The sequence below is a fragment of the Cetorhinus maximus genome, chromosome 2 (assembly GCF_964194155.1).
Source record: "Cetorhinus maximus chromosome 2, sCetMax3.hap1.1, whole genome shotgun sequence".
Classification (NCBI taxonomy): domain Eukaryota; kingdom Metazoa; phylum Chordata; class Chondrichthyes; order Lamniformes; family Cetorhinidae; genus Cetorhinus; species Cetorhinus maximus.
This window is the reverse complement of record NC_135880.1, coordinates 6,391,102-6,399,457: the sequence shown is the minus strand read 5'-3', so window position 1 is coordinate 6,399,457 and position 8,356 is coordinate 6,391,102. Positions and strand designations below refer to the sequence as shown.

Below are 8,356 nucleotides of genomic sequence, written 5' to 3'. Positions count from 1 at the left end.
AATTCATTACTGCAGGAAACAGTTGAGGCCAAAACATTGTATGTTTTCAAGCAGGAGTTAGATATAGCTCTTGGGGCGAAAGGGATCAAAGGGTATGGGGAGAAAGCGGGAGTAGCCTATTGAGTTGGATGATCAGCCATGATCATAATGAATGGCGGAGCAGGCTCGAAGGGCCAAATGGCCTACTCCTGCTCCTAGTTTCTATGTTTCTATGACATTCAACATCATTACCACTGATGAATCCTCCACCATTAATATTTTGGAGTTTACCATTAGAAAGAAGTGGATTTGTATTTTGTATTATATATAGCACTTTCCACATCCACCAGACTTCACAAAGCACTTTTCTCCTTGGCCCTGAAATTTATTTCTCTTCAGATAATTACCTGATACCCTTTGCAAAGCCATGATTGAATCTGCCCCTATCACGCTCTCAGGCAATGCATTCCAGGTCCCAAACTCTCTCTGTATAAAAAAGTCTTTCCTCATGTCATTTCTTTTTCCATTCACTTTAAATCGGTGTTCTCATCTTCTGAACAATTAAAAAATTCTTAGACAGCACCTCCAAATCCATGGCCTCAACCACCCAGAAGGACAAGGGCAGCTGACACCACCACCTGGAAGTTCCCCTCCAAGCTACACACCATCCAGACTTGGAAATATATCACCGTTCCTTCACTGTCACTGCGTCAAAATCCTGGAACTACCTCCCTTACAGCACTGTGGGTGTACCAGCACCACATGGACTGCAGCGGTTCAAGAAGGCAGCTCACTACCACCTTCTCAAGGCAATTAGGGATGGGCAATAAATGCTGGCCCAGCCAGCAATGCCCACATCCTATGGAGGAATATAAAAACATAATGTGCCTATATATCTAAGAAGTACGAAGGATTAGAGGGACCTTGGTGTACGTGTCCATAGATCCCTGAAAGTAGCAGCACAGGTAGATAAGGTGGTTAAGAAGGCATATGGGATACTTGTCTTCATTAGCCAAGGCATAGAATATAAGAGCAGGGAGGTTATGTTGGAGCTGTATAAAACACTAGTTAGGCCATAGCTGGAGTACCGTGTGCAGGTCTGGTCGCCACACTATAGGAAGGATGTGATTGCACTGGAGAGAGTGCAGAGGAGATTCACCAGGAGGTTGCCTGGGCTGGAACGTTTCAGCTATGAAGAGAGATTGGATAGGCTAGGGTAGTTTTCCTTGGAGCAGAGAAGGCTGAGGGGAGACCTGATAGAGGTATACACAATTATGAGGGGCATAGATAGGGTGGATAGCAAGAAGCTTTTCCCTTTAGCGGAGGTGTCAATAACCAGGGGGCATAAATTTAAGGTAAGGGGCGGGAGGTTTGGAGGGGATTTGAGGAAAACTTTTTCACCCAGAGGGTGGTGGGAATCTGGAACACACTGCCTGAGGGGGTGGTAGAGGCAGGAACCCTCACAACATTTAAGAAATATTTAGATGAACACATGAAACGCCGTAGCATACAGGGCTACAGGCCAAGTGCTGGAAAATGGGATCAGAATAGATAGGTGCTTGATGGCCGGCACGGACACGATGGGCTGAAGGGCCTGTTTCCGTGCTAAATAACTCTTAACTTCATGATGTTAAAGCACAGAAGGTGGCCATTCAGCCACTTAGCCTGTGCTGGATCTTTAAGGCAGCTGTCCACATAGTCCCACTTACCAGCCTCCGCTCTTTTCCCTATAGCCCTGCCAGTTTTGCATTTCGGGTACATATCTATTTAATCAAGAGTTAACGCTAAGAGCTAATATTAGTTAATATTAAAGCTGCTTCCACCCTCCAGCTAAACTCTGTAGGAAAACAGTTATCCTCATTTTCCCCTCCTGCATTTTCTGCAAATTATCCTAAACCTACAAACTGAGAAACATTTGATTGAATTTCAACGGACCAAATTAAGGTAAAATTCATGTAGAAATGCAAAAAAAAAACAAAACATGAAGCGCCCGAACAGGGACTTGAACCCTGGACCCTCAGATTAAAAGTCTGATGCTCTACCGACTGAGCTATCCGGGCCCTGCGAAAGTTCCCTCCTAAAGAGCATGTAACCCAGAATGTGACATGGTGACGTGATGACGTCAATGCGTAGGGGGATCCCCGATTCGCAACAGTGCAACAGTCAGCGGAGGGAATCCCTCTCCCCCTCCCTGCGTGTAGCGTCTGGCGCTGGGACTGGAATAAATTGCTAACGACCTCAACCCAAAGTCATTTCGGTTATCTCTCTAAAAACCCCTGATCACTGCCAGGCTGGAAGGGCTGCAATGATGGGTGTGAATCCTCCCACCGCCTCCTGGAACATTTCAAGACATTGCTTTTAAAGCGGGGGCAAGAGACCAAGAGAAAGACTGGGAGGCACAGGATTTCACTCCAACTAGCACAACCCCTTAAAGACTATTTTTGGATTCAGTCAGTACCTGGTTGCCTCACCTCCATGCAAAACTTTGCAGATTCCTAGGGTACAGAAACCTCTCAGTTACCCCTCTCTCTCACACACACAGAGGGAGAACCTCGAAACATTCAGGTGACCAGGACAAGGTGCACTGTTTCCCACATTACAACATCAACTACACACTTCAAAAGTCCTTCGTGGGCTGTGAAACACCTTGGGAGATCCTGAGATCTTGATAGGCGCTACATTATTGTATGCCTTGCTTTCTTATACTGTAATTCTGAATTGGTGTCAAAGTTTGCTTGGTAAAACTCCAGTGAAGCTCTTTGGGAAGTTTGACTACGTCAAAGGCACTATATAAATGCAAGTTGCTGTTGATGTTACGGCTGTAAAACGCCCTGAGAGGCTAATGCTAGTTATTTTTTAACAATAGCAACTTGCTTTTTTTTATAGTTGGTTACAGTCTGAGCTCCAGGAGATGTGATTTTCACTGGTGTCAATGGGCTGGTAGGAACTTTTTTTTTTGAAAAATATACTTTATTCACAAAATATCTGGAAAAACATTACAAAACATGCCAAAATCACCATCACAAAAGTACAATCAGATTCAGCTTTTACACATGGATCACGAGATGCATCAATACAATCAATGAATATTACAATCATTTCAATATGGTCATTACAGACAATCAGACAATGGTATTGGAGTTATCAACATACATCATGTTGCAGTCTGAGGTGCTTCAATACAATTATAATACAATTAGTATTCAATGCAGACATTCATTTGGAGCTGTACAGCCCGAGGGGCTCTCAACAGTTCCCAGCCCCTTGGTGCTCTATGGCAGAAAGGTCTTAGACAGCGACCTTTCCCCATTGCGCCTTTGCGGCGGCTGCCCCAAGCTTTAGTGCGTCCCTCAGCACGTAGTCCTGGACCTTGGAATGTGCCAGTCTGCAACACTCGGTCGGGGACAACTCTTTGCGCTGGAAGACCAACAAGTTTCAGGCAGGTCAAAGAGTGTCTTTCACCGAGTTGATGATCCTCCAGCTGCAGTTGATGTCTGTCTCGGTGTGTGTCCCTGGGAACAGCCCGTAGAGCACAGAGTCCTGTGTCACAGAACTGCTCGGGATGAACCTCGACAGAAACCACTGCATCTCTCTCCAGACCTTCTTTGCAAAGGCACAATCCACAAGGAGGTGAACAATGGTCTCATCCCCAGCACAGCCACCTCGAGGGCAACTTGCAGAGGGGTTGAGACTCCTGGCGCGTTGGAAGGATCTGACGGGGAGGGCCTTTCTCACCACCAGCCAAGCTACATCTTGGTGCTTGTTGGAAAGCTCTGGTGATGAGGCATTCTGCCAAATGACTTTGACAGTCTGCTTGGGGAACCATCCCACAGGATCCACCCTCTCCTTTTCCCGCAGGGCCTCTAAGACATTACGTGCCGACCACTGCCTGATGAACTTGTGGTCAAAGATGTTCCTCTGCATAAATTTTTCCACGAGGGACAGGTGGTACAGCACGGTCCAACTACTTGGAGCGTTCTGCGGCAGCGTGGCCAGACCCATCCTTCGCAACACCGGGGACAGGTAGAACCTCAGCACGTAGTGATACTTGGTGTTTGCTTACCCAGGGTCCATGCAGAGCTTGATGCAGCCGCACAAAAAGGTAGCCATCAGTATGAGGGTGATGTTGGGCACGTTTTTTCCCCCTTTATAGGCTTTTCCCCCTTTATAGGCTTGTACATCGCGTCCCTGCGGACACAATCCATTTTCAACCTCCAGATAAAGCGGAAGATGGCTCGGGTGATCGCCATCGCGCAGGAGTCTGGAATGGGCCAGACCTGCACCACGTACAGCAACAGCGAGAGTGCCTCACACCTGATGACCAAGTTCTTACCCGCAATGGAGAGGGAGCGTCGCTCCCACATGCCCAGTTTTCTTTGCCATAGACACTCGCTCCTTCCAGTTTCTAACGCATGCCCCGGTCCCTCCGAACCATATCCCCAGCACCTTCAGGCCGTCAGCCCTGGCGGTGAAGAGGACAAAGGATCAGTCAGCCCAGTTCCCAAAGAACATGGCCTCGCTCTTCCCACGATTTACCTTGGCTCCCGAGGCCAGTTCGAACTGGTCGCAGATGTAGTTCAGTCTGTGCACCGACAGCGGGTCCGAGCAGAAGACGGCGACATCGTCCATGTACAGGGAGGCTTTGACCTGAGTGCCTCCACTGCCTGGGATTGTCACTCCTCTTATGCCCGGATCCTTCCTGATGGACTCAGCAAAGGGTTCTATGCAACACACAAACAGAACAGGGGAGAGAGGACAGCCCTGCCTGACTCCAGATTTATTAGGAAAGCTATCTGATTCCCACCCATTGATTGAGTCTGCGCTACTGATGTTTGTGTAGAGCAGTTGGATCCAATTGCGAATTCCCTCCCCAAACCCCATTTTGGAGAGCACATCCACCATGTAGGTGTGCGATATTCTGTCAAAGGCCTTCTCCTGATCCAGGCTGATGAGGCAGTTGTCCACACCCATGTCCTGTACATAGGCAATCGTATCCCTGAGCAGCGCGAGGCTGTCGGAGATCTTCCTGCCCGGCACAGTGCAGGTCTGGTCAGGGTGGATCACCAATTCCAGAGCGGACTTGACCCGATTGGTGATGACCTTGGACAGAATCTTACAGTCCACATTCAACAGTGAAATGGGTCGCCAATTTCTAATTTCCTCCCTTTCTCCCTTGTGCTTGTAGATGAGGGTGATGATGCCTTTCCCCATGGATTCTGACATGCTGCCGGCCAGGAGCTTATTCTCGTACACTTCTAGCAGGTCTGGGCTGATCCAGTCCCACAGAGCTGAATACAACTCCGCCGGCAAGCCGTCACTTCCGGGAGTTTTACTCTTCTCGAAGGACTCAAGGGCCTTAGTCAGTTCGTCAGGAGTTAGCGGTTAGGAACTTACGTTAGTGTCAAGAGTAACGCCAGAGATATGAGAGGCTCCATTTCACTTCTTGCTAGGTGCCCATCTGTTTCAAGCCCCCTTTAATATAGAACCATGGCAGTGCATTCCACAAGAATGGTTTCAGGGGCGAGGAACTTTAATTATGAAGATAGATTGGAGAAGTTGGGACTGTTTTCCTTGGATGAGAAGGTTGAGAGTAGATTTGATACAGATATTCAAAATCATGAGGGCTGTGGACAGAGTAGATAGGGAGGAACTGTTCCCATTTGTGAAAGGATGGAGAACAAGAGGGCACATAGTTACAGTAATTAGCAAAAGAAGCAAAAGTGACATAAGGAAAACCTTTTTCAAACAGCGAGTGGTTAGGATCTGGAGTGCACTGCCTGAAAGTGTGGGGGAGGCAGGTCAACTGAGGCATTCAAAAGGGAATCAGAGGAAGAATGTGCAGGGTTACGGGGAAAAGGCGGGAGAGGGGCACTAGGTGGGCCGAATGGCCTCCTTCTGCACTGTAAGAATTCTGTGATTCTGTAGTTAACTCCAGATCCTAACCACTCGCCGTGTAAAAAAGTTTTCCTCATTGTTGCTGCTTCATTTGCCAATCACCTTAAATCAATGTCCTCTGGTATGAGATCCTTTCACCAATGGGAACAGTTTATCCCCATCTACTCTGTCCAGGTCACTACTGCTATCCGAGCTTGCTGTTGATATAGAGATCGGCAACATTGGAAATGGCGTCTCCTTCAGTTCTCTCCCTGAGGGCAGGACCAACTTACAGCACTACATCCTCCACCACAGGCAGGGCAAGGAGGCAGGTCCTGAATTCAACCCCAGCCCAAACAGTGATTGAACCCTGAGCTGTTGGTACCAATCTGATTCACTGCCCCCACCCCAACCACCCAAGAAGTCCAAGTTGCTGTAGTTACACGCATGTTGTAGTTCTGAATACTGATGGAAGACGCTCCAATTCTATTGAATTGTAGAATGGTTACAGCACAGAAAGAGCTGGCCAGGAATCTCTCCTGCTCTCACCACCTGCCATTGGCATATGTCGGAAGGAACATAGGAACAGGAGAATTCAGCCCTTCAAGCCTGCTCCGCCACTCCATACAATCATGGCTGATCGAACACTTCAATGCCTTTTACCCACACCATCCCCGTAACCCTTTATGTTATCGATAATCAAAAATCTATCAATCTCTATCTTAATCAAACTCAATGACTGAGCTTCCATGGCCCTCTGGGGTAGAGAATTCCAAAGTTTCACAACCCTCTGAGTAAAGACATTTCTCCTCATCTCGGCCCTAAGTGGTTTCCCCCTTATTTTGAAATTATGTCCCCTGGTTCTAGACTCCCCAACCAGGGGAAACATCTCACCTGCATCTCCCCTGTCTATTCCTTTAAGTATTATGTAGGTTTCAATGAGATCACCTCTCATTCTTCAAAACCCTAGAGAATACAGACCCAGCTCCCCAATTTAGGAGGAGGTGGTGGTACAATGGTATTGTCACTAGGCTGGTGAATCCAGGGACCCAAGCTAATACTCTGGGGACTGGGGGTCAAATCCCACCATAGCAGAATTTAGTGATTTGGAATTAAAAGGAATGATTGTAAAAATCCATTTGGTTCACTAATGTCACTGTTTGATTAACCAAGGCTTCACTACTCCTGTGTTTACATCCTCTTGTGATGGTTAATATTTCCTAAGTACCTGCATGTTAGCTTTCAGTGACTTATGGACAAGGACTCCCAGGTTCCTTTGTACATCTACACTTTCTAATCTCTTACCATTTAGGAAATACTCTGCACATCTGTTCCTCCTCCCAAAGTGGATAACCTCACATTTTTCCACATTATATTCCATCTGCCATGCTCTTGCCCACTCACTAATTCTGTCCAAATCCTCCTGCAGCTGCTTTACATCTTCCTCACAACACACATTCCTGCCTAGTTTTGTATCATCCGCAAACTTGGAAATATTACATTTGGTCCCCACATCCAAATCATTGATATGTATTGTGAACAGCTGGGGCCCAAGTACTGATCTTTGTGGTACCTCACTAGTCACAGCCTGCCAACCTGAGAATGACCTGTTTATTCCTACTCTCTGTTATCTGCCTGTTAACCAATCCTTAATCCATGTCAGTATTGCCTCCTATCCCATGTGCTTTTATTTTGCTAATCAACTTCCTGTGGGCGACTTTATCAAAAGCCTTCTGAAAATCCAATTACACTACGTCCATCGACTCTCCTTTATCAATTTTGTTAGTAACATTCTCAAAAAACTCCAACAAGCTCGTCAAACATGAATTCCCATTTGTAAATCCATGCTGACCTTGCCCAATCAGATCGTGGTTATCCAAGTATCCATTTATTCACATCCTTTATAATAGATTCTAGCATTTTCCCTACTACTGATGTAAGGCTATCAGGCCTGTTGTTCCCTGTTTTCTCTCTCCCTTCCTTCTTAAACAGTGGGGTGACATTCACTACCTTCCAATCTTCAGGAACCATTCCAGAATCTATAGGATTTTGGAAAATGACCACCAACGCATCCATTAGCTCTACAATAACCTCTTTCAACGCTCTGGGATGAAGAATATCAGGTTCCGGGGACTTCTCAGCTTTCAGTCCCATTAATTCCTCTAATGCTTAATCTTACTTATACTAATTTCCTTCAACTCCTGAATCTCCCTTGTCCCTTTGATCTCTAAATCTGGAAGATTTCCTATATCTTCCTCAGTGAAACAGACACAAAGTAACCATTTAGCTTCTCTGACAAATCTCTATTCCCCATTATGAATTCTCCTGACTCTGCCTGTAATGGACCCACATTTGTCTTTTATTCTTATTCATTCATGGGATGTGGGCTTCGTTGGCTTAGCCAGAGTTTATTGTCCATCCCTAGTTGCCCTTGAGAAGGTGGTGGTGAACTGCCTTCTTGAACCGCTGCAGTCCATGTGGTGTAGGTACACCCACAGTGCTG

General features: G+C 46.6%; 1 non-coding gene across 1 annotated transcript; it reads right to left on the bottom strand.

Annotated features, from left to right (window-relative positions):
• Positions 1-1,966: 1,966 nt before the first annotated feature.
• On the bottom strand, positions 1,967-2,039 carry trnak-uuu (transfer RNA lysine (anticodon UUU)). The gene has a single exon. It is a non-coding gene; the product is annotated as a tRNA-Lys (tRNA).
• Positions 2,040-8,356: the final 6,317 nt, after the last annotated feature.